Source organism: Hermetia illucens, chromosome 1 (genome assembly GCF_905115235.1).
Source record: "Hermetia illucens chromosome 1, iHerIll2.2.curated.20191125, whole genome shotgun sequence".
Lineage (NCBI taxonomy): Eukaryota > Metazoa > Arthropoda > Insecta > Diptera > Stratiomyidae > Hermetia > Hermetia illucens.
The window spans coordinates 103,616,190-103,636,632 of record NC_051849.1 but is presented as its reverse complement, the minus strand read 5'-3'; positions in this window follow the sequence as shown (position 1 = coordinate 103,636,632).

The window sequence follows — 20,443 nt, the reverse complement described above, 5'->3', positions numbered from 1 at the left end:
GAGGCTAGTTTTTTGGATATAACACTCGATGCTAGTCTCAGCTGGAAAAGACTCATTGGAAAAAGGGGGAAAAATTAAGTGCCAGAGACAAACAGCCATACTGGCTGTTAGAGAGGGATTCGCAGCTCACCGTCGACAAGAAGTTGCTAATTTACAAGCAGATCCTAAAGTTCATATGCAGCCAGTTCCTCAAGAAGCCAACCAAGGTGCTGGAATTGACCCCAATATCTCCTCCCTTTAAACGCGAAACTAAAATTTGTGAATTGTGTGAATTTGTGAATTTGCTGGATTGATAAACCTGGTTTGTTGCTTGGCGAGAGGTGGTTTAAGTGGGTAAAATCCCACAAGCTCTATGTATGTGAACTCTGGGGTTAGTCTTTTGAGGATTTCTTTCTGTTTAAAAAGCTCTCTTTTTTCAACAAAACCTTATTAAAATGGGTTTAATGTCTGTATGCTTGTCTGTTAGTATGTCAGTCACACGCACTTTTCACTAGTGAGTACAGCACAAACTGCCGCAAATATTAATGATTGTACCGCTATATAAAACATTACAAAGGCGCATGCCGATTAATAATAATAATTTAATAAAATATCTTTTCACTAGTCCGGTGAAGTATGTTAATGGTAGGCCGCTCATCCACGATACTGAGAATCTGAATGGGTGGAAGAAGGGTTGCAATACAATTCGGAATTGTATAACATGCGGTTAATATCCGTTTATTGTCGATGATATGGCAAGTCACGTTAGCATGGAGATATAGAATCTAAATTATCTGTGCCATTAACACAAACGGAGTAAACCTGTGGGGCTAGACCCTCTCCGTGCGCAACTTTTTCGTGCACCTCTGCAGTCTCTATAGAGTTGCTATTTCTAATCATTCGTTAATTCGAGGAAATGTGATATTTTGTGCTTCTGGCTGGTATTTTGTGTGGTATTTTTGTGCTTCCGACTATCGCGAAGATATTGGTTAAAATAATTTTGTAACACATCGAGGAATACATCTGATTCTTGATCGACAGAGAACAGACTAGTTTCAGTTTTGGATCCTCCTTTACTGTCCACATTAACAGCCTCCGGATCAGTGTATTGAATTTGGATCACCGCTCCTCCTATTCAGGAAGAAGAAGTGTATTTGGGATATTCTGCACAGGAGGGCCTTTCCGTAGAAACGATGGATTTCCCCTTTCGTGGCGAGTTCGAATACGCCACGGAGAGCATCGGTGGTGGCATCTGTCTGTCGCATTAGCAACACACTAGAATCTTAGAGGAATCTGAAGCAGGAGGCGTAATCCGGGAGAGTTGTATTAGGTTGTTGCAAATGAAATGACCGTTTTGGTACTAAAATTTGAAACGACTGTAAAAGTTATTTATTTAATTAAAATAGTCGATTCAAAACACTTCTCCCAGCGAGATTCAAGAGCATGTATGCCAGTTTCGTAGAAGTCCAACTGTCGGGTGTTGATAAATTCGTCGAAGGCAATTTTGACAGCCTCTTCGTTCCTAAATTGTTTTTCTACCAAAAATGATCCAAATGCTTAAAAAAGTGGTAGTCGGTTGGCGAAAGGTCCGGTGAATATGTTGGATGAGGCAGAGTCTCATACTGCAATTCGTTCATATTTTGAAGGAGTATCCTACCATCTCTGTTGACCAATCTCCGCCGTTCAATTCTCAATTTTTGGTGCATTACCTCGAGTTGGGCACAGTATTTCTGTGCATTTATCGTTTCTCCTAGTACCAAAAAATAATAGTAGACAACTCGAGCTGTAGACCACCAAACAGTCTCCATTAGCTTCTTCGGATGGAGGCTCGGTTTTAGCATAAGCTCCGGTGGCTCATGAGCATCTAGCCATTGCGCTGATCGGCGACGATTGTCGTATAATATCCATTTTTCATTACATGTCACTATTCTGTGCAAAAAGGGGTTGCTTCTGTTGCGGAAGAGTAAAGAACTGTAAATTTTCATTCGAAGCGCCATGTCTTGTTCCGTAAGGGCATGCGGAACCCATTTGTCGAGCTTTTTCACTTTTCGAAGTTGTTGCAAGTGCCGGGAAACTGTCGAATAGTGTACGCCAAGTTTCTCTGGAATGTCTCTCACACACTGACGTGTGTCGGATTCAACTAGCAAACGCAGCTCGTCGTTGTGAATCGATGGTCCTGGATGTCCACGTGGCTCACTTTGAAGGTTTACGTCACCTGACCGGAATTTTTCGAACCACCGCCGTGTGGTTCCTTCGCTTACCGTATCAGCTCCAAATTCGCTGTTAATGTTCCTGGTCACCTCCGCTGTTTTATGACGGAGTTTGAACTCATACAGAAAAAGTATACGTTCTTAGCTCTTTTCCATCCTTTTTTCCTTTTTGTTCACTGTTATCACAACGATGGTCAAAACTGAAATGACTCCCTGATTAAATCTAGGAGTATTTATACTTCATTATCCGACACCAACAGCGCCAACAGGTGGTTTGATACAGCAAAATCGCAACTAACTTCACTTATTGCCAAATCGGCCATTTCATGTGCAACAACCTAATATTTGGTCATGACGTGATGTGATGTTCTTCATGCTGCCTTGGCTGGAGTGCATGTAGTGGAGGTTCAATGGACTACGTCGAATTGGCTTACACTCAACAATTACGTTATAGTTATGGACCTTGAACAGATAGCTTTAGGTTTTGAGGGAACACAAACAAAACAAAGACTCTCAGTTTAATTAGCCATCGCACTCTTCCCAATTGCATTGATGGGCATAATATCAAAGCTATCGAACAAAAATTGGCACTGCTCCTCGGAAGCTCCAAGCCTTCATCGGGTTAGTCTAACCAGAGACAAGGGAGAATGAATGCCGGAAAACCGGGCTGATACCCGTGGCCATATTGACATATATGACAATTAGCATTGTAACGAACTAGGAGTTTTTTGATCCAAGGGATAAAAGCGAATCATTTACTGCCCTTGTTTAGCGCTGTACGGTATACTTACACATTCTTACGAATATTAGAATAATCAAGCAATCTTTGTTGAAGGGATTTACATATTTTGAGCAAAAAGTTTTGGCCGTCGTCCCTACTCCAGATTTTATCGAATGCATGCTCAGCGGGATACTAATGTTGTCAACATTGATTACACTCTTTGTAACAAGGATTGTTATTTCTTGCCTGAATGCAAAGTGTATGCGGGCAGAATCCCATAAATATTCGTCGACTGTCAATCAACCGCCCATAAAATTGACGTAAATGGATTGATGGCTCCTCCGATTGTAAAATTGAATTCAACCAAGCCCCATTCAAATGACCGACAATATTGCATAACTATTTCGCCATTCAAGTACATTTACATGAACGGCGAAAACTCATATAACATTTAAATTCAATTCTGTCAATGCAAAAAGGACCAGCAACAAGTACAAAGCGCACTCTTTTGAATGTGCCCAGATTTGTACAATATATACATAGTATGCATCACAAATGCAGGAGCACCTCTATGTCAAGGGAGACCGGCTGAATGTTAGAAACTGCGGACGTATCAGATTTATTCAAATTGAAAAGGCCTTGGCGGCGCAATGAAGAAAATTTTCTATTCGCAATGAAGAGGATTAAAGCTAAGCATTGGACTCAGAAATCCCCTGACTAGGCTCTAGGGGCACTGAAAGCGAAAAAGACGGACACGCTACAGTGGAACTTAGTATTTATACCACGCGAACCAATACCATGACGAAATGCGTCTGGAAATACTCAAAAAGTTTGGTTGATTTATTGACCTGTCGAGGCAATTTATCTTAAGTATCTTTCAATATGAAACTAGTTATAATGGATGGGTAAAATGGCTCACAATTTTGGCGCAAAACTACTGATCTTGATTTTATCCTTGGCAAACCACGTAATTAGTTTAAACGGTTTACACACTAAGAGCCAGTATCTCGATCTCGTTGCTCCAGGATCAAATCTCCGTTTTTCGCTGCTGGATGTTGGTATTTGCCTTTCTACTACTGTCTGCATATAATGAACAGTGAAGCCAAGTAGAATTCAAAATCAAATAAACAATAAAATAAAATTGAACTCTATATAATACACAAAGAAATGAACGGGGGACTACACACTGGAAGCTAAGTGTAGAAGATTTTTGACTTTCTTATGTCAGAAATATTGCACGTCAAACTCTTCCAAGCACTCGTATTTAAAAACGATAACTACGATCAGAAAGCATTAATTGAGATTTTCGCTATACATAATACAATTAACCACAAAAAATCCATACTACTTAGTACCATTAACAGCATTAACGTCGCGAAACCCGGCGTCTAGACTTGCTTTAGTAAGAAACTCCAGATGTAACGATTTTGTGTTGAGGTCAACGAATTCTACATTCCTAAAACTTGTATGATTGGCCTCCACCATCGTTGAGACAGAGTCTGTCACGTTATCTCTTCCTACCATAGATATTAACCCTGCAGACTTTCCGGGGGATCATGCTCACTCATACGAATTAAGCAACCACCTTCCACAACCCACTGATTTTATCTACAACTAAACGGTCACGTTATCGCTCATAAATGTCGTCGTTATGTAGGATACGGAATAGCCCCTCCTCCAGTAAGGGACTAAAAATTCATTGGAGGATTTTTCTCGTCCGACTAAGACTTCTGGATTTTTCTTGCAAAGCACCCAAGTCTCTGAGAAATATATGAGGCATAGTCATTCCCTGGTACAGTAAGAACTTTGACACTATGATAAGATCTTTCGAGCGGAACAGTTTTCCGAAGCCAGTATAGGCTTTTATTTGACTTCGCACATGGGTCAGGATTAGCCTAGCGAGTCCGACCATTTCAGTCGGGATCCCGACTCTTTTGATGACCGTATGCAGTTTTACTTTAACTATGCTATCATAGGCGGCCTTCAGGTGGATAAAGAGAAACTAATCGCCATATTCCAACAATTTTTCCATTGGTCGCTATACAGGGAAAATTCGATCCGTTACTGATTTGCTTGGAGTGAAACCGGCATGTCAAAATAGTGCAGAATATCTCATAGATAGTACTCAGTACTGTAATGCTTCTGTAATTGCTGCACTGCGTGATATTGCTTTTTATGTATGTGACAAACAATGCCTCATTGCTAGTTATCAAGCATTGATTCATTGTCCAAAGCTTTGAGCATAACTTGATGAACCGCTTGGTGTAGCTGGTTGCCTACATATTTAACTAGTTTGTCTCCATACCAGTGATAACATTCTTCAGGTAGTTGTGAAGATTCTTCACAGGATCTCTCTCAGTTACGGTTATTGCGGCATCTACTTCCCCGTTATAGGTGTTGAGTCTATGTGAAATGGGGGAGAGGCAAAGCCTTTGGGCGCACAGTCCTACATTATACTCGATTCACCCGTCAAATGGAATGCCTTACGTTCGTTTATGTATCGCTCGGTTCCCGCTAATGGATGTGGTGCTACCGACTGCAGCTGGAGCACATCAACATCAAAGATCTGATGTCTGATGCGTTCATAGGCATAGAGTATTCACATAGATCCCGTTTCCTCGTTACAGGATAGACTTATAATTTTGAAGAGTCCCTACTATTCTGAAGATATTTCCAGCTTGTGAAATATGGCCACAACAGTTCTGCAAGTCTTTTGCTTTTCGCAAGATAAACTTTGCAGCGCGTTTGTTTGGTTCTGACAACAAAAGTTTGGTGTGTCTATCGGTACTTGTCATTACGAAAAGCTTGTTTCCAGTTCTTGATAGCGGAATAATTCAATGCTACTTTGACTCTAATATCTGGGCCGTTCCTTGGGTGGGGGGAAATTAAACCATCTTTTGCTAAGACATCCAAGTTTTTATTTCCCTCTACACCACAGCGAGCAGGTACCTAGAGTAGCTCCACCTTATCGAAATCAGATATAGAGTTCAAGCAGATTTCACATTCCTGAACGATTTTTGAAATGATCAAAGGACTGCTTCACGCCTTTAATATAGCTTGACTATCACTCCAGATTGCGATGCGGCTGCACTTCAATCACTCAGGTTGCTCAGGCCTCATCGTTATTCCAGCATGGAAGAGCGTTGCATATATCCCAAAGGAAAACCCCACTTTCCTTTTTTTGTTCGAAAGGTAGGCTCCTGCGCCAGAATCCTGTTGAGTTTTTGAGTCCTCAGTATAAATGATGTCAGTATATCCCGGAATGCATTCTTCTAGGTCATCTCACTTTTCTTTTCATTGGAGGATAACTTCATTTCTTCTATCAAATAGTTGTATGAGAATCGGATAATCAGAAGGCATTGCGAAAACGGGATTGAGTCCGCCTAATAACTCTTCCAATTGTCTATGGGACTCACACCTAGCTGCTCTCATGGTAGCGCTCTAAATAAATAAATTCAATGGCTACGAATTGAATAACGCATTTAGAACTGCGCCGGATTTTGTGCTCATGGCACAAATAATACCCAGACAAACTATTTACTGCAGTGAGGCCGGCTTACAATGAAAACTCACCTTAGCCCACCTCACTGCGCATAAGCGAACATTGCCAATTGTTACCAATATATATATATAGCTACAATAATACCTGAAGCTTAAACTTTTCGCTGCTTTTGTCGTAAGGTAGTGGTCAACACCCACTTGAGCACACTGTAATCTCTTGGCTAATATAGCATAGATCCACTCACTTAAAGGGATGAAACATCTATGATAAAGTTAACAAAAATTTGATTAGTATTGAAAAAGGGTTATTTTTTTTAAGGTTTTGTGTAAACATAAAACCTGATTAAAAACGGTTTACTGTCTGTCCGTCTGTCTGGCTATCTGTATGTCCGTCACATACATTTTTCTCGGTGATGGTTATAGCGATTGACACCAAATTTGGTAGAAAGGTGGGAACTGTGAACACTCACGCAGAGAGTGAGTTACATCCTTTTACGTTGAATTTAAGGGGGGATGGTGATGATGTAAAAGGGAGGTGTAAAATTTTTTTTATCACATATAGTCATGTGGGATATCAAATTAGAGGCCTCGATTAGTACTTTTCTAACCGGTTTTAGTTTTGACATTTGTTGGAAAGGTGGGGATTGCGAGGGGTTGAAAGTGCTCATTTCTTTAAGGGGGTCATTCTCAGAAACTACCAAACCGAAAAATCTGAAAAAAATCAGGAGGCTGCCAATATATGGTACCTGGGCTCCGCAATACCTTTCATACCGATATCTGTTCAAATAAAATTAATAATAGTATATTACTATAATTTTTGGTAATCGGCTGGAAACCCCCTCTTAAATCCATTCTAGCACGGAATTTTGTTGTGATGTAGGCTATGACGTGGAGCATGATCTTACCAAGTTTGGTGGAAATCGCACTATTACTAACAAAGTTATAATACGTCAAAGTTCTTGCTTCTTTGAAAATTGAAGACCATGAACGTCAATATCACCCGAAAATGGATACTCTCACGTAATATATGGACATATTACGTGTTACGCACTAAGAAATACATAAAACCTTTCGTACCTGAAGCGTCCAGCTTCCGGTTTCCCGACTTGTTTACAAAATATCCAGATTTTCCCCACAATTTATTTTTAGTTATTTAATACTTTTCATTTGATTTTTCCCAATTGGGATCATTTTGGACTAACGACGCTAATTACGTAGCTAAAAATATCGACACCAGTTAAGGGTTAACATATGTAAGTTTTATTTGGCGTCATACTTGAAATTGCATGACAAGAGAAGTGTGATGGGGGCTGTTACGGCGCGGCTGGCGTGGAAAATATGACCTTCGTAGAGAGGATATGAACGAGAATATGATATTTTAGAAAAATCTGCATGCCAGCGCTGAGAAATTGGGTACTTGTCAAAGATTCAAGATATAAGACAACGCTGACCCGAAACACAAAACATGAGGAACATGACGGTAAGCTCCGCTACTTGATGGATGATTTTCCCGAATAATGGAGAAAAATTCTAGCGGAATAAGCCAAACGCTTGGTCAAATCTATGCTACTGCTTGAAGTTTCCATACGGAGTATTATCTAGTAATTTTTTGAGTTTATAATGTCATTATTATGATCCTTTGGCACTGTCCGGATTTCAATCTTGCATGCGAAAATAGAGGCAACGGTTTTATTTTATCCTTTTCCGTTGATTCTTCTTCCATTGTATCCAACAGGTTATACGTAACGTTCCTGTAAAAAACAAAACACATACAAACCCTTTCACCCCCTTTTTTAGCACTTATGTATTTCGTACGACATTGTCCGGATTTCACTTTCGCTCATATATTGGTTTGAGTCTGTAATTTTTCACAGCACTTCATTATCTTATAGTTCCACGGTGCAATTTTCACTTTCTGGAAGTTTCAAACGTAAGATGTTTTCATGATAAGTTTTCAAAGGATACTTAAAGTGACCATTTATAAATGGATGGCTCAAGTGGTTAGCGCGCTGGGCTGTGGTAGCGGAAGGTCACGGTTCAAATCTCACTGGTGACAGTGGGGTTTGTTATCATGACTGGATGTCGCATACCAGTCGACTCAGCTATGAATGAGTACCAGAGTCATATCAGGGTAATAATCTCGGGTGAACGCAATGTTAACCACATTGCCTCCTACAGTGTACTGTAGTGTACCGTTATGGTCTTGAATGAAGTGCTCTACCACACTTCAAGGCCGGATTTTACCTAATACTAGCACTAAGTGCCAACCATTTAGGCTCGGATGATCTTACCTACTTAAAAACTAAAGGGGCGCTGGTGGTGGTGGCCGGTGGTAGGTCCGTCGCGAACTGCCCGCACCATTGAGCACGTACGCCGAATGGTGTACTTCAAAAAAAGTAATGGATTTGCCAATAATATGATGTCAGGATGGGATGTACGAATTTGAGGGGAGGATAATGAAGGTGCCAAAGGATGCCAAATAGTAAAAAAAGAAACAAGTCGGGAACCGAAGCTCGGCGCTTCAGATATAAAAGGTTTTGTTTGCTTCTTCTGTCAGTACATTTGAGTTCGTTATGTATACGCATTTAGAATGTCAGACTACTCACTTTAGTGTGATGTTGATAATTGCAGTAAATTTACACGGTAAGGTCAACTTTGAGCTACTATAACTTTGTCGGTAATAGTATGATTTTGATCAAACTTCGGGATAACATGCTTCATATTATATTCTATACTACTACAAACTTATGTAACTCTAGCATAAACTTAAGGGGGATTTTACACAATTTACCCAAAAATATGGTATATACAATTATTAATTTAATTTGAGCAGATGTCGATATGGAGAGTATTTTGAGGCCTGGGCACCATATAGACGCAGCTTCGTAATTTTTTTAGATTTTTCGGTTGGGTAGTTTCTGAGAATGGGTCCGTTAAGAAATCATCACTTTCTACATTTCTAACAAATATCAAAACTAAGACCAGCTTCGAAAAGTACTAATCGAGACCTTTCATTTGATATACAACATGACAATATTCAATGAAAGAAAAATGTTACACCTCCCTTTTGAATGTATGGGGACCCCCACTTAATCTCAACATAGAAGGATATCACTCACTGCATGTCTGGGCGTTCACAATTTCCACCTTCTCACCAAATTTCGTGTCAATCGGTATAGCCGCTTCTGAGAAAAGTTCGTGTGACAGGCAGACAGAGACACAGAAATGTGTCAACCCCTACCATCCCAGCTGGGAATACAGTCGGCCCAGGAGCGAGATATTCTACGCCTAAGGAAGGCATATGGCGGCATACAAACTGCGTCCACAAGTTTAACACTTGAAGCGGCCAAAAGGGCTACCACTGCCAGTAAAGTTCGGATTGGCTGGGTCGTCTGCCGACTACAAGAGCAGAAAACTCTGAAAAGATGCTTCAGGTGTTTGGCATTTGGGCACTTGGCGAAAAAATGTACTAGTGTGCATGATAGGTCCGACCTGTGTCGAAAATGCGGAAAAAAGGCGACATTACAAAAGTCTGCGAAGAAAATCCCTGTTGTCTGTTCTGCACATGTTCGGTGTATAGGACGGCGATCGACACTATGCGCAAATGAGGTTCCTACAGCTAAACTTGAAACATTGCCAAGGGCCTCAGAACCTGCTCTCCCAGACGATATTGGAAAACAAAATCGACATTACTATTATCTGCGAGCAGTGCAAAAATCTAGACAGTGGAGTTTGGGTCGCGGATAAGAGCGGAAAGGCAGCGATATGGACATGCGGAAATCGGGCCATAGAAGATCTTCGAGAATGGTTTCACTAGAGCAAAAATAGGTAGAATATCTATTTACAGCTGTTATGTGGCTCCAAGTCTTACGACAGGGGAGTTTCATTCTTTGGAAGCTAGCAACGGATACACACAACCATAGCCCTAAGATAGTAGCTGGCGATTTCAACGCATGGGCTCAAGAATGGAGCAGCCGAGAAACGAACGCAAGAGGACGTATATTACTCGAAACTCCTTTTCGTCTGAATCTTGTAGTTGCTAGCACTGAATGCGTGAACACTTTCCGTAAGAGAGAAACGGGGTCCGTGATAGATGTCACTTTTGTTAGCAATGTTTTAGCTAAGCTGCAGTGGTATGTCAGTGAAGAATATACACATAGTGACAACCAGGAAATCAGGCATGGTAAACGAATGAAATGGTCTCGGTCGAGAGCTAAAAGGTGGACAGCTAATAAGTTCGGCGAGGAGATTTCTGAAGAAGGTCAGCAGCAAAATACAGCGCTTGAAGGAAGCGCAGAAAATAAAGCTTTACAGATTGGCGAAAAGCTGAGACGAGTATGTGACGCATCCATACCTAAGTATGTTGTATCCCAGAAGCGGGCTCAGAACTTTTGGTGGAACTCTGAAATCGGAGAATGCCGCAAGGCCTGGCTTAAGGCCAGAAGGCGCAGTTAGCAAAATGGAAACCGATCTGGATACGAGCAATTACATGAAGGATATAAAAATGCTCGGAAGAAATTACATGTTGCCATCATAAAGAGTAAACGCGAACACTTTAAGCGACTGTGTAATGAAGCTGACACGAACCCCTGGGGTGGTGCCTATAAAACCATAATATCAAAAGTTATAGGCAAACGCTTCCCACCGATCTCTTGCCCTACTCTGCTTAATGAAATAGTAACGGATATTTTCCCACAGAATCTGAATACCGCTAACCTTCCCACTGTCGAGATAGATACCGCCGAAGTTCCCGTGGTAAGTGAAAAGGAGGTCTTCGAAGCTGAGGATAAAACTGTTGCAAATAAAGCACCTGGCTTGAATAGCCTCTCCAATAAAGCTCTCAAGGCAGCAGTCAAAATAGCTCCAAATATATTTGCCGAGGCGTTCACCACATGCCTTAAAGAAGGAGCATTTCCTACACAATGAAAGAAGCAGAAATTAATGTCCCCAAGCCAAGCAAACCTTTGGGTGCAGCTTCGTCCTACAGGCCGATATGACTTCTTAATAATACTGGCAAACTTTTCGAACGAGTAATCGATAACAGATTAATTCAAATTGCCGAAAAGAATGGCGGTCTCTCCGAAAATCAGTTCGGTTTTCGAAAGGGGAGGTCTAGAACGGATGCACAGCTAAGACCGCATTTGACGAAGGAAAATGTTGTGCAGTGATTACACTTAATGTGAAGAATGCCTTCAATTCCGCTAGATGGAGCAAGATACTTGAGTCCCTAATTAACTTAGGCGTAGCGAAGTACCTGGTGCGTATCGTTGCCGACTTCCTAATTGATAGAATTCTGTGCTACGAATCAGATGAAGGAATGAAATCATACCAAACGACATGCAGAGTTCCACAAAGGTCTGTCCTAGGGCCACTCTTGTGGATTATTATGTATAACTTAGTACTGACCCTATACCTTCCTACTGGTGTGGCCTCCATTGGTTTCGCAGACGATATTGGTCTGACGGTTGTTGCACGCCTTCTCGAAAAAGAGCTTTATGCAAATGAAGCAGTCTATGAGATTAAATCCTGGTTAGAGAATGCTGGTCCAGTAGTACTTATTACCAAGCGGAGAAAGTGCACTTCCATGAAGATCAAAGTGTGTGGCCTATCTTATACCACTTCCGACTTCTCATCAACATTTCCACAGATGCCTGATGTCACGTCGACAAAGTGCTTCATTCATTATTGTCTCATGCCAAAGTATTTGGTTATCACGGTAGAGTTAATGAAAGCTTGAAGTTTTCAAATAAAACTGGTGATCATTTTCTATGCGCTACTCCCATACAGCAACACGGAGGAAAAATTGGGACAACATCCCCAACTTGATATTGGTATCAAGGTAGCTACACTTTCAGATTTTCGACACCAGACCATTGATAATTTTCCCTATTTATCACAACCGATAACAGCTACGATGATGAAATCCGCGCACGGGCTTTTATCTGGCCTTGCACATTGATCAGGGTCAGCCTAGTCAGTCTTATCAATTTCGTCGGGATAGCGAATTCTCTCATGGCCGTGTACAGTTTTACCCTGGCTATGCTATCATAGGCGGCTTTATAGTCGATGAATAGATGGTGCAACTTGTGTCCACATTCCAACAGTTTTTCCATCGCTTGCCGCAGAGAGAAAATCTGATCTGTTGCTGATTTTCCTGGAGCGAAGCCTCTTTGGTATGGGCCAATGATGTTCTGGGTGTATGGGGCTATCCGGCCTAACAAGATAGTGGAGAATATCTTATAGATGGTACTCAGTAACTTGATTACTGCACTGTGCCATATCTCCCTTTTTATGTATGAGACAGATAATACCCCGTAGCCAATCGTCAGGCATTGATTCGCTGTCCCATACCTTGAGCACAAGTTGATGAACCGCTTGGTGTAATTGGTCGCCTCGATATTTAACTAATTCGGCTGTAATTCCATCGGCTCCTGCCGACTTATGATTTTTAAGCCGAAGAATTGCACGGAGCTCATCGAAGTACTCAATCCATCGCTCCAATATGCCCATTCTGTCGGAAATCAGATTTCCCTCTTTGTCTCGGCAGGATGCGCATCGTGGTGTATAAGGCTTCATCCCGTTGACTTGTTGGTAAAACTTCTGCGCTTGGTGCGGTTGCTCCCTGTACTTTTCTAGTTCACAGACTTGTTGGTTCTCCCAGGCTTCCTTTTTCCGTCTGTGAAGTCGCTTCTCCGCTCGACGGAGTTCGTGATGAGTCTCTGAGCGTGCTCGCGTTCTTTGCAAATGCAACATTACTCGGTATGCGGCATTCTTCCGTTTCGTTGCTAGCTTACATTCATCGTGAAACCAGCCGTTCCGAATTTTTCGCGGCTGGGGCTAAGTATGTTTGTGGCCGTATCAATGATAACGTTCTTCAGGTGATTGTGAAAATCATTTGTTAATGCTTCTTCTCCAGGACCTCTGTGGACTGCGGTTATTGCGGCATCCATTTCCCTCTTATAAGTGTCGCGGAGGGCTGTGTTATGGATGGCTTCAGTATTCACTCTCACCTGATTGACAAAGGGGATTGTAGGTGGTGTCGTAATCCGAGCTCGGAGCACCATGCCAACGAGATAGTTGTCGACTCTATATTGGCCCCCTATGTGTTCTGACATTCAACAAACTGAGAGGTGGCAGCGTTCAATCGGCACGTGGTCAATTTAGTTGAAATTGTTGTTAGCCGACGTGTCGCTTGAATACAGGCTCCGTCCCTACTTGACTGTTGAAATTTCCAAGTATGATTTCGATATCATACTTGAGACAGGCTTCGAGTGTCCGCTCAACTGCCTTGTAGAACGTATCCTTCTCCGACTCTGCAGTCTCCTCTGTAGGGACGTGAACGTTTATGAGGTTATGCCTTTCGCTTATATTTTCAAAGCCAGTAACAGCAGGTTTCATTTTTTGACTGACTAAGAAAACTACTCCGAGCACATGGTTTACTGGATGGCCGCTATAATATATGGTGTAGCGACTCTTCTCCAGGAAACCGGTCGCTGTCCAACGCATCTCCTGTAGTGCTGTTACATCAGCCCTATATTGGGACAGGGTATCAGCTAGCTGCTTATCAGCTTCATCTCTGTAAAGGGAGCGCACGTTCCAAGAGAAAATGCGCAAATCGTTATTCCGTTGTCGTTGCCGGATTCGTCGTTGTGTTAACCGTCCAATCCTAGGCTCCTATTGTGGCTTCGTAACAAGTTGTTTTCCATGTAGGGTTGTCAGCCCTACCCAACCCCCAACCTGGAGGACCAGTTGGTACATTTTGTTCCGTTTTTAGACGCAGGAAACTCGCCTTCATCCTTCTCCGTCTGCAGTTTTTCATAAAGAAAGAACTCCCAGCGTTCACCACGTGGAGGTGGAGATAGGGTTTGGTAGTAGAGCTGTTGGTGTTGGTTCAGTAGGCGTTTCCCAGGTTTTATACTTCATTGTGGGTACCAATCCACGTTTCGCCCTGGGACCTATACTACCCTTTGACCGCCTTTAACAGTTTATTACCATATTTTAGAAATTTACCCGGAAACCCCCTACAGTAACAGTGTAGGCGATAATATAGGGTATGATTCCTGAAAGTTTGAATGCAATTTAACTATTATTAACAAAGTTTTTGAAAGTTAAATTTCTGCATTTCACTAAAATTTATTGCGCTCTAAGACGTGTATGACATCACCATTGCATAAAGTGAACTTGTCTGAACGGCGTCCATGGGGTCATTCTCATTTTCCTTTTTTATAATAGTTTTTTGAATGGCTGTATCAATTACTAATGGCAGGTATGTGTACGTATATGTATGTGCTAATAGAGTTTGCGGTTAGTGTTCAATAAGTTGAACATTTGTGTACGTATGTAGCATATGCTTTCGTACATAGAGTAGTTACAATATTTACATATACCTTTGATATGTATTGTACATACGTGTGTATCTTGCGGTTTGACAAAATATGAAGGAATAATTTATATTCTTAGTTATGGATCTACAAATGGGAAAACGTGCATAGAGAGTTGCGCAGAAAAGATGAACACGAAGCCTTTTACCTGAAGCGCCGAGCTTCCTCCGCAGAGCCTTCCGACTTGTTTTTAGTTACCGTGCCCTGAAAAGGGGCTATTTTCGTAATATTAATAAGGTTGTTGGTAGGCGGGTAACGTTGCGCTCCTCCCGCATTTACGCAGGTGTGTGGCTATGACTGCTATATTGAAAAGCCCTTCGGGCGGCGTTAACTGCGCTGCGATTTTTCAGCAGGCTTTGAGGGAGAAGATTCTCCGCTTCTCCATTCATACTCTCCTTTCCGCCTAGGGGGAGGGGGTTCACAGTTAAACCTTGCAGTATGCACACGGAAATAGCTCCAATTTCAGGTGCCATAACTTTATACGCCCTGGCGACCGTCACATTTTTTAACAGGTTTAGAGAGGGGACCTTCTTCCTAAAATTGTAAAATGGTATGGTAAAATATTACCATGTCGACATAACAAAAGCGCACTATTGAAGGGTCATGATTTTTCAAAGAGGGGAGAGGGTGTGATGACTGCCATAAGCTTCCATTAGTGTTGAAGGGGAAGACCCATCTTCCCCTGTATAAACTCCTCACCCCCTACGGGAATAGGGAGGGTTGAAAAATCAACTTTTAATCCAATTCGCATGGCGGGCGGGTGAACGGTGTAGAAATTGATCCTTTGCAGCACTATCTTGGGCTGAAAAACAGTAATGCATATAGCGTAATAAACCTTCTTCATTAAAAATTTTAAATATGCGCCTCGCCTCAAGTCTCATGCCGATCGGTTACCAAAATTTTAATAAAATCTATTCAATGTCTGTCTGTCCGTCTGTCCGTCTGTCCGTCTGTCCGTCTGTCCGTCTGTCCGTCTGTCCGTCTGTCCGTCTGTCCGTCTGTCCGTCTGTCCGTCTGTCCGTCTGTCCGCCTGTCCGTCTGTCTGTCTGCCCGTCTTTTTTTTTGTTGAGGAGGTGGAAACTGAACACTGGTCTGGACACACCAGCGTGTGGGATTTTTACCCACTAAAACCACCCCCGACTCCCTCCCTGCCCCGCGGAACCACCATAAGGTATTACATCACGGGGCGGAGTCAGCTCACTCTAGCTTTGTCACCTTTCTTCTATACGCGGCGCACGTGACCGCGTTTTTCTCCTCTCCTCTGCTTTTCGCAGTTTATTTTGGATAGATGCGATCATGGAGTTTACCGCGTCCCAATTCTCTTGACGTGCTAGCATTTTCGGCACCAGATTTTCTGGTACCAGCACCTCCCCTAGAGTCTCCGCTAGATTCCTCCTTTCTTCCACAAATCTCGGACAGTGGAAGAATACATTCTCTGGGTCCTCTGGGACTCCATTGCAATTTGGACAATCGGGTGAGGTCTCCAATTTAAACCTGTGAACGTATTGGAGATATCCTCCGTGCCCCGTGAGAAACTGGGTGAGATTATAATTAATCTGACCGTGTCGTCTCTCCAACCACTCCTTGATGGCAGGAATGAGCCTGTGCGTCCACTGGCACTTTCCCGAGCGTTCCCACCGCTCTTGCCATCTATTTATGGATCTCTCCCTTTCAGTCTTCTTCGTCCGCGATGAGGAAGAGGTTGGCTTTGCATTGTATATGTTCGCCATCTCATCTGCCAAGATGTCAATCGGCATCATTCCAGAGATGACGAATGCTGCATCATCTGAGACAGTCCTGAAGGCAGAGCATACCCTCAGGGCTGTTCCCCTGTAGACTGAACTCAGTTTGGTAGCATTCCCTGACATCCACAACGCCTTCCTCCAAACTGGGGTTGCATAGAGCATGATCGAGGTCACCACCCTGGCTATAAGCAACCTAGAGGCATGCCGTGGCCCTTCAACGTTCGGCATCATCCTTGCCAGGGCCATACTTGCAGTGGATGATTTGTCGCAAACATACCGCACATGTTGCTTATAGCTAATCTTCCTGTCTATCACCACTCCCAAGTATTTGATGGTCGGCTTGGAAGTGATGATATGATTCCCGATTCTAATACAGGCGTAATTTCCTTTCCGGCGCTTAGTGATGAGGACCGCTTCCGTTTTTTCCTCCGCAAGTGTCAGGCCAGAGCTCTTTAGCAAACTTTTAACAGCACCGATTGCCTCGCTTGAGTATAACTCAGCATCTTCGAGATGCTTTGCGACAACAACCAGCGCTATGTCGTCAGCATAACCCACCACTGTGGCTTCCTCCGGAAGGGGAAGATTGAGTACATCGTTGTACATCATGTTCCGCAATAGTGGGCCCAATACGGGGCCCTGCGGAACACCCGCGGATACAACATATTCCTGGGCTCCGTCATCGGTGTCTTACCAGAGCCTCCTTTCAGTTAAATAACTATCGACGATAGCTGCGAGATAGGCGGGAATACCAACCTTCGCTAAAGATTTCCGTATTAGGTTCCAGTTGGCCGAATTGAATGCATTTTTCACATCCAGGGTTACTACCACGCAATTTTTGCTGGTCCTACTCTTTCCGTGAATTGCATCTTCGGCCAACCCAGTAACCAATTTGATGGCATCAATGGTTGATCTGGCTTTACGGAACCCATACTGCCTATCTGAAAGGCCGTCTTGGCTCTCAACAACCGGGAGTAATCTATTATAGATTACCCGCTTTAGCATTTCCCCCACCGTGTCCAGGAGACATATGGGTCGATATGAGGATAGTTCACCTGGAGGTTTACCTGGTTTAGGCAGAAGTACCAACTTCTGCCGCTTCCATGCCACTGGAAATATCCCCTCGGACATGCACGCTTCGAACAACTGAGTGAACATGTCCGGTCTGGATTTCACGGCAAGCTTAAGGGCCTTATTCGGTACTCCGTCCAGGCCCGGCGCTTCATTGTCTCCTATTCTACCGCAGATATCCAACAGCTCGTCTCTGGTGACTGGCGGAATTGCCGTCACATTCAGAGGTGGTTGGAATGTGTCGGTGCTCTCCTCTTGCTGGGGGAATAATCCCTGGATGACTTTCTGCAAGAGGGTGGGACACGTGATCTGCGGAGAGGAACGGCCTCTGAAGCATCCCATCACGATTCCATAAGCTCTCCCCCACGGGTTTACGTCCGCTTCTGAGCAGAGCTCCTTAAAGCATTTTCTCTTGCTTCGCTGGATGGCGAGCTTGAGGGTTTTGCGTCTGCCCGTCTGTCCCTCTGTCCATCTGTCCGTCTGTCCGCCCGCAACTCTACCCATCTGTCTGTCTGACCATCTGCTCGTCTGCCTGTCTGCCTTTTCGTCCGCCTGTAAGGACGTGGAAATCTTCAAAGGACTCTGGCTTGGATACGTCAGAGTGTGGGATTTTTACCCACTAAAACCTCCCCCAACTTGCGCCCTACACCGTATATAACGAGGTGGAGTTAACTTACTTTAGTTAGGTCTCCTTCCGTCTATCCGCGGGGTTCGCAACCGCACCCATCTCATTTCTTTTGCTTTTCGTAGTTATCCCGGATTGCAGCGATCATGAAATTGATCGCATCCCAATCCTCCTGTGGAGCTACCATTCTCCGTACAAAATTTTCTGGTAACACTTCGCGTAGAGTTTTCTCTTCTCTTTCGCGAACCTTTCACATTTCGATACGTGAGCTGGGTCCTCTGGGACCCTACCGCAGTTTGGACAATCAGGCGAGGTATCTATTTTAAACCAATATAGACCTTGAGGTTATCCTTTATGACTGCGGAAAAACTAGGTGAGATTATAATTGATCTCGCCATGCTTTCTTCCCAGCCACTCCCCGATGGAAAGGATCAATCTGTAAGTTGAACGACCCTCCTCTGACTGGTCCCATTGCTGTTGCAATTTGCTGATAGATCTCCCCCTTTCCACTTTGTTCACCTGCGATGAAGAAGAGGCGGACCTGATGTTATATATGTTTATCATCTCGTTTGCCAGGATGCCAATGGACACCTGGACGCTGTTTTTCTGTAGACGGCATTCAGTTTAGGTACGTTACTTAAAACCTGCAGCGCTTTTCCTTAAACTGAGACCGCATGGAGCAAGATAGAACCCACCACCCTGGCTATGAACAATCTGCAAGTATGCCGAGGTCCTAATATGTTCGGCATCATCCTTGCCGGAGCCATACTCATGGTAGATGTCTTTCGCAAGTATGCTGCTTAAAATTGAATTTTGCCTCTAATATTACTCTCAAGTATTTTATGGCCGGCTTGGAAGTAATGATATGGTTCCAAATTCGAATACAGCCATAATTCCTTTTGCGCGCTTAGTTGCAAGGACCGCTTCTTAAGCCTTGACAGCACTGAATGTTTCGCTTGAGTACAGGATGCTTCGCGGCCACAACCAGTGCTGTGTTGTCGACATAAATCATCACCGTACCTCCTCGGAACAAGAAGGTTAAGCACACTATTGTACGTAATCTTCCATAGTATTGGACCCTGTACGCAGCGCTGTGGGACACCCGCGGAGACAACGTATTCTGGGATCATCGGCAATATGCCAGAGCTTCTTCTCTCGCAAGCAGCAATCGACAAAAGCAGCAAGTTAAATAGGAACACCAATCTTCACAAGAGACTTCCGTATAAGGTTCCGATTGGCCGAGTTCTGTGAATTGTGTTGTCCGCCAAACCACGGCATCAATGGTTGATCTGGCTTTACGCTTCTTTAATTATGCTCAGACAAATAAAACATGAAAGGTTAAAAATTGGCAATTGTTTATTCAATGACACTCGACTTCAACTTGCTAAACGGCCTCCGTGCTTCAAGTTCTCGAATATTTGTGTTTTTGCCTCAAATAAGTGAAAATGTAATTTAGCACAAATTCTTTTCTCATAGTTCAACTTTACGTTCATTTCACCTGAGTATGCACAGGTGTTGGAAATTGGAACGCATCATCTGCAATTTATCCGACAGTAAATGTAACAAAATCATATTTCGTAGAGGCGAAGTGATCGCAATAGAATGATCATGTATTATTAACTTATAGACGACCGTAGAGAGGTCATATGTAACACACGCTCCTTTTGCACTTGATGATCCTACCTATTGCCCTCTGAGCCATTCGTCTACTTCAGTGGCACATCAATCGAAGTCTAGCATGTTCACTATTCCACCAATGACTGGGTTTGCTAGTTGGGAATGAGCATCTCCTAGCCATCGATGCATCACATGCCTTAGCGATGGATTGTGTGGCATGGAGAGTTCTACCGGTGGAGGTGCCTGCTTTGCTGGCTGGATCTTTGTTCATTCAATGCTTATGCAGATCCTCCTGGCGTTCTTTCGGATGTCGGTTTCCCGGATGCGAATCTTCTACCCTGCGGCTTCGTCCTTCGTTCAAAGAATATTTCCTGATGCTCACTGTACGCGAAGTCCTCGCTAACTTGCCAGGACTGCGCAGAGCTGACAAAAATCAGACCTAAAATTGAACCAGATCTCCCTCTTTGATAGGAGTTTACATCACCTTCGTTGACGAGAGCTATATCCAACTGGCTGAACACTTTTAATAAGCAGCCCATCTTGAATTAGTCTATTTGCTGCCCTACTCGATAACCAACACTTTAAAGCCACTGGCT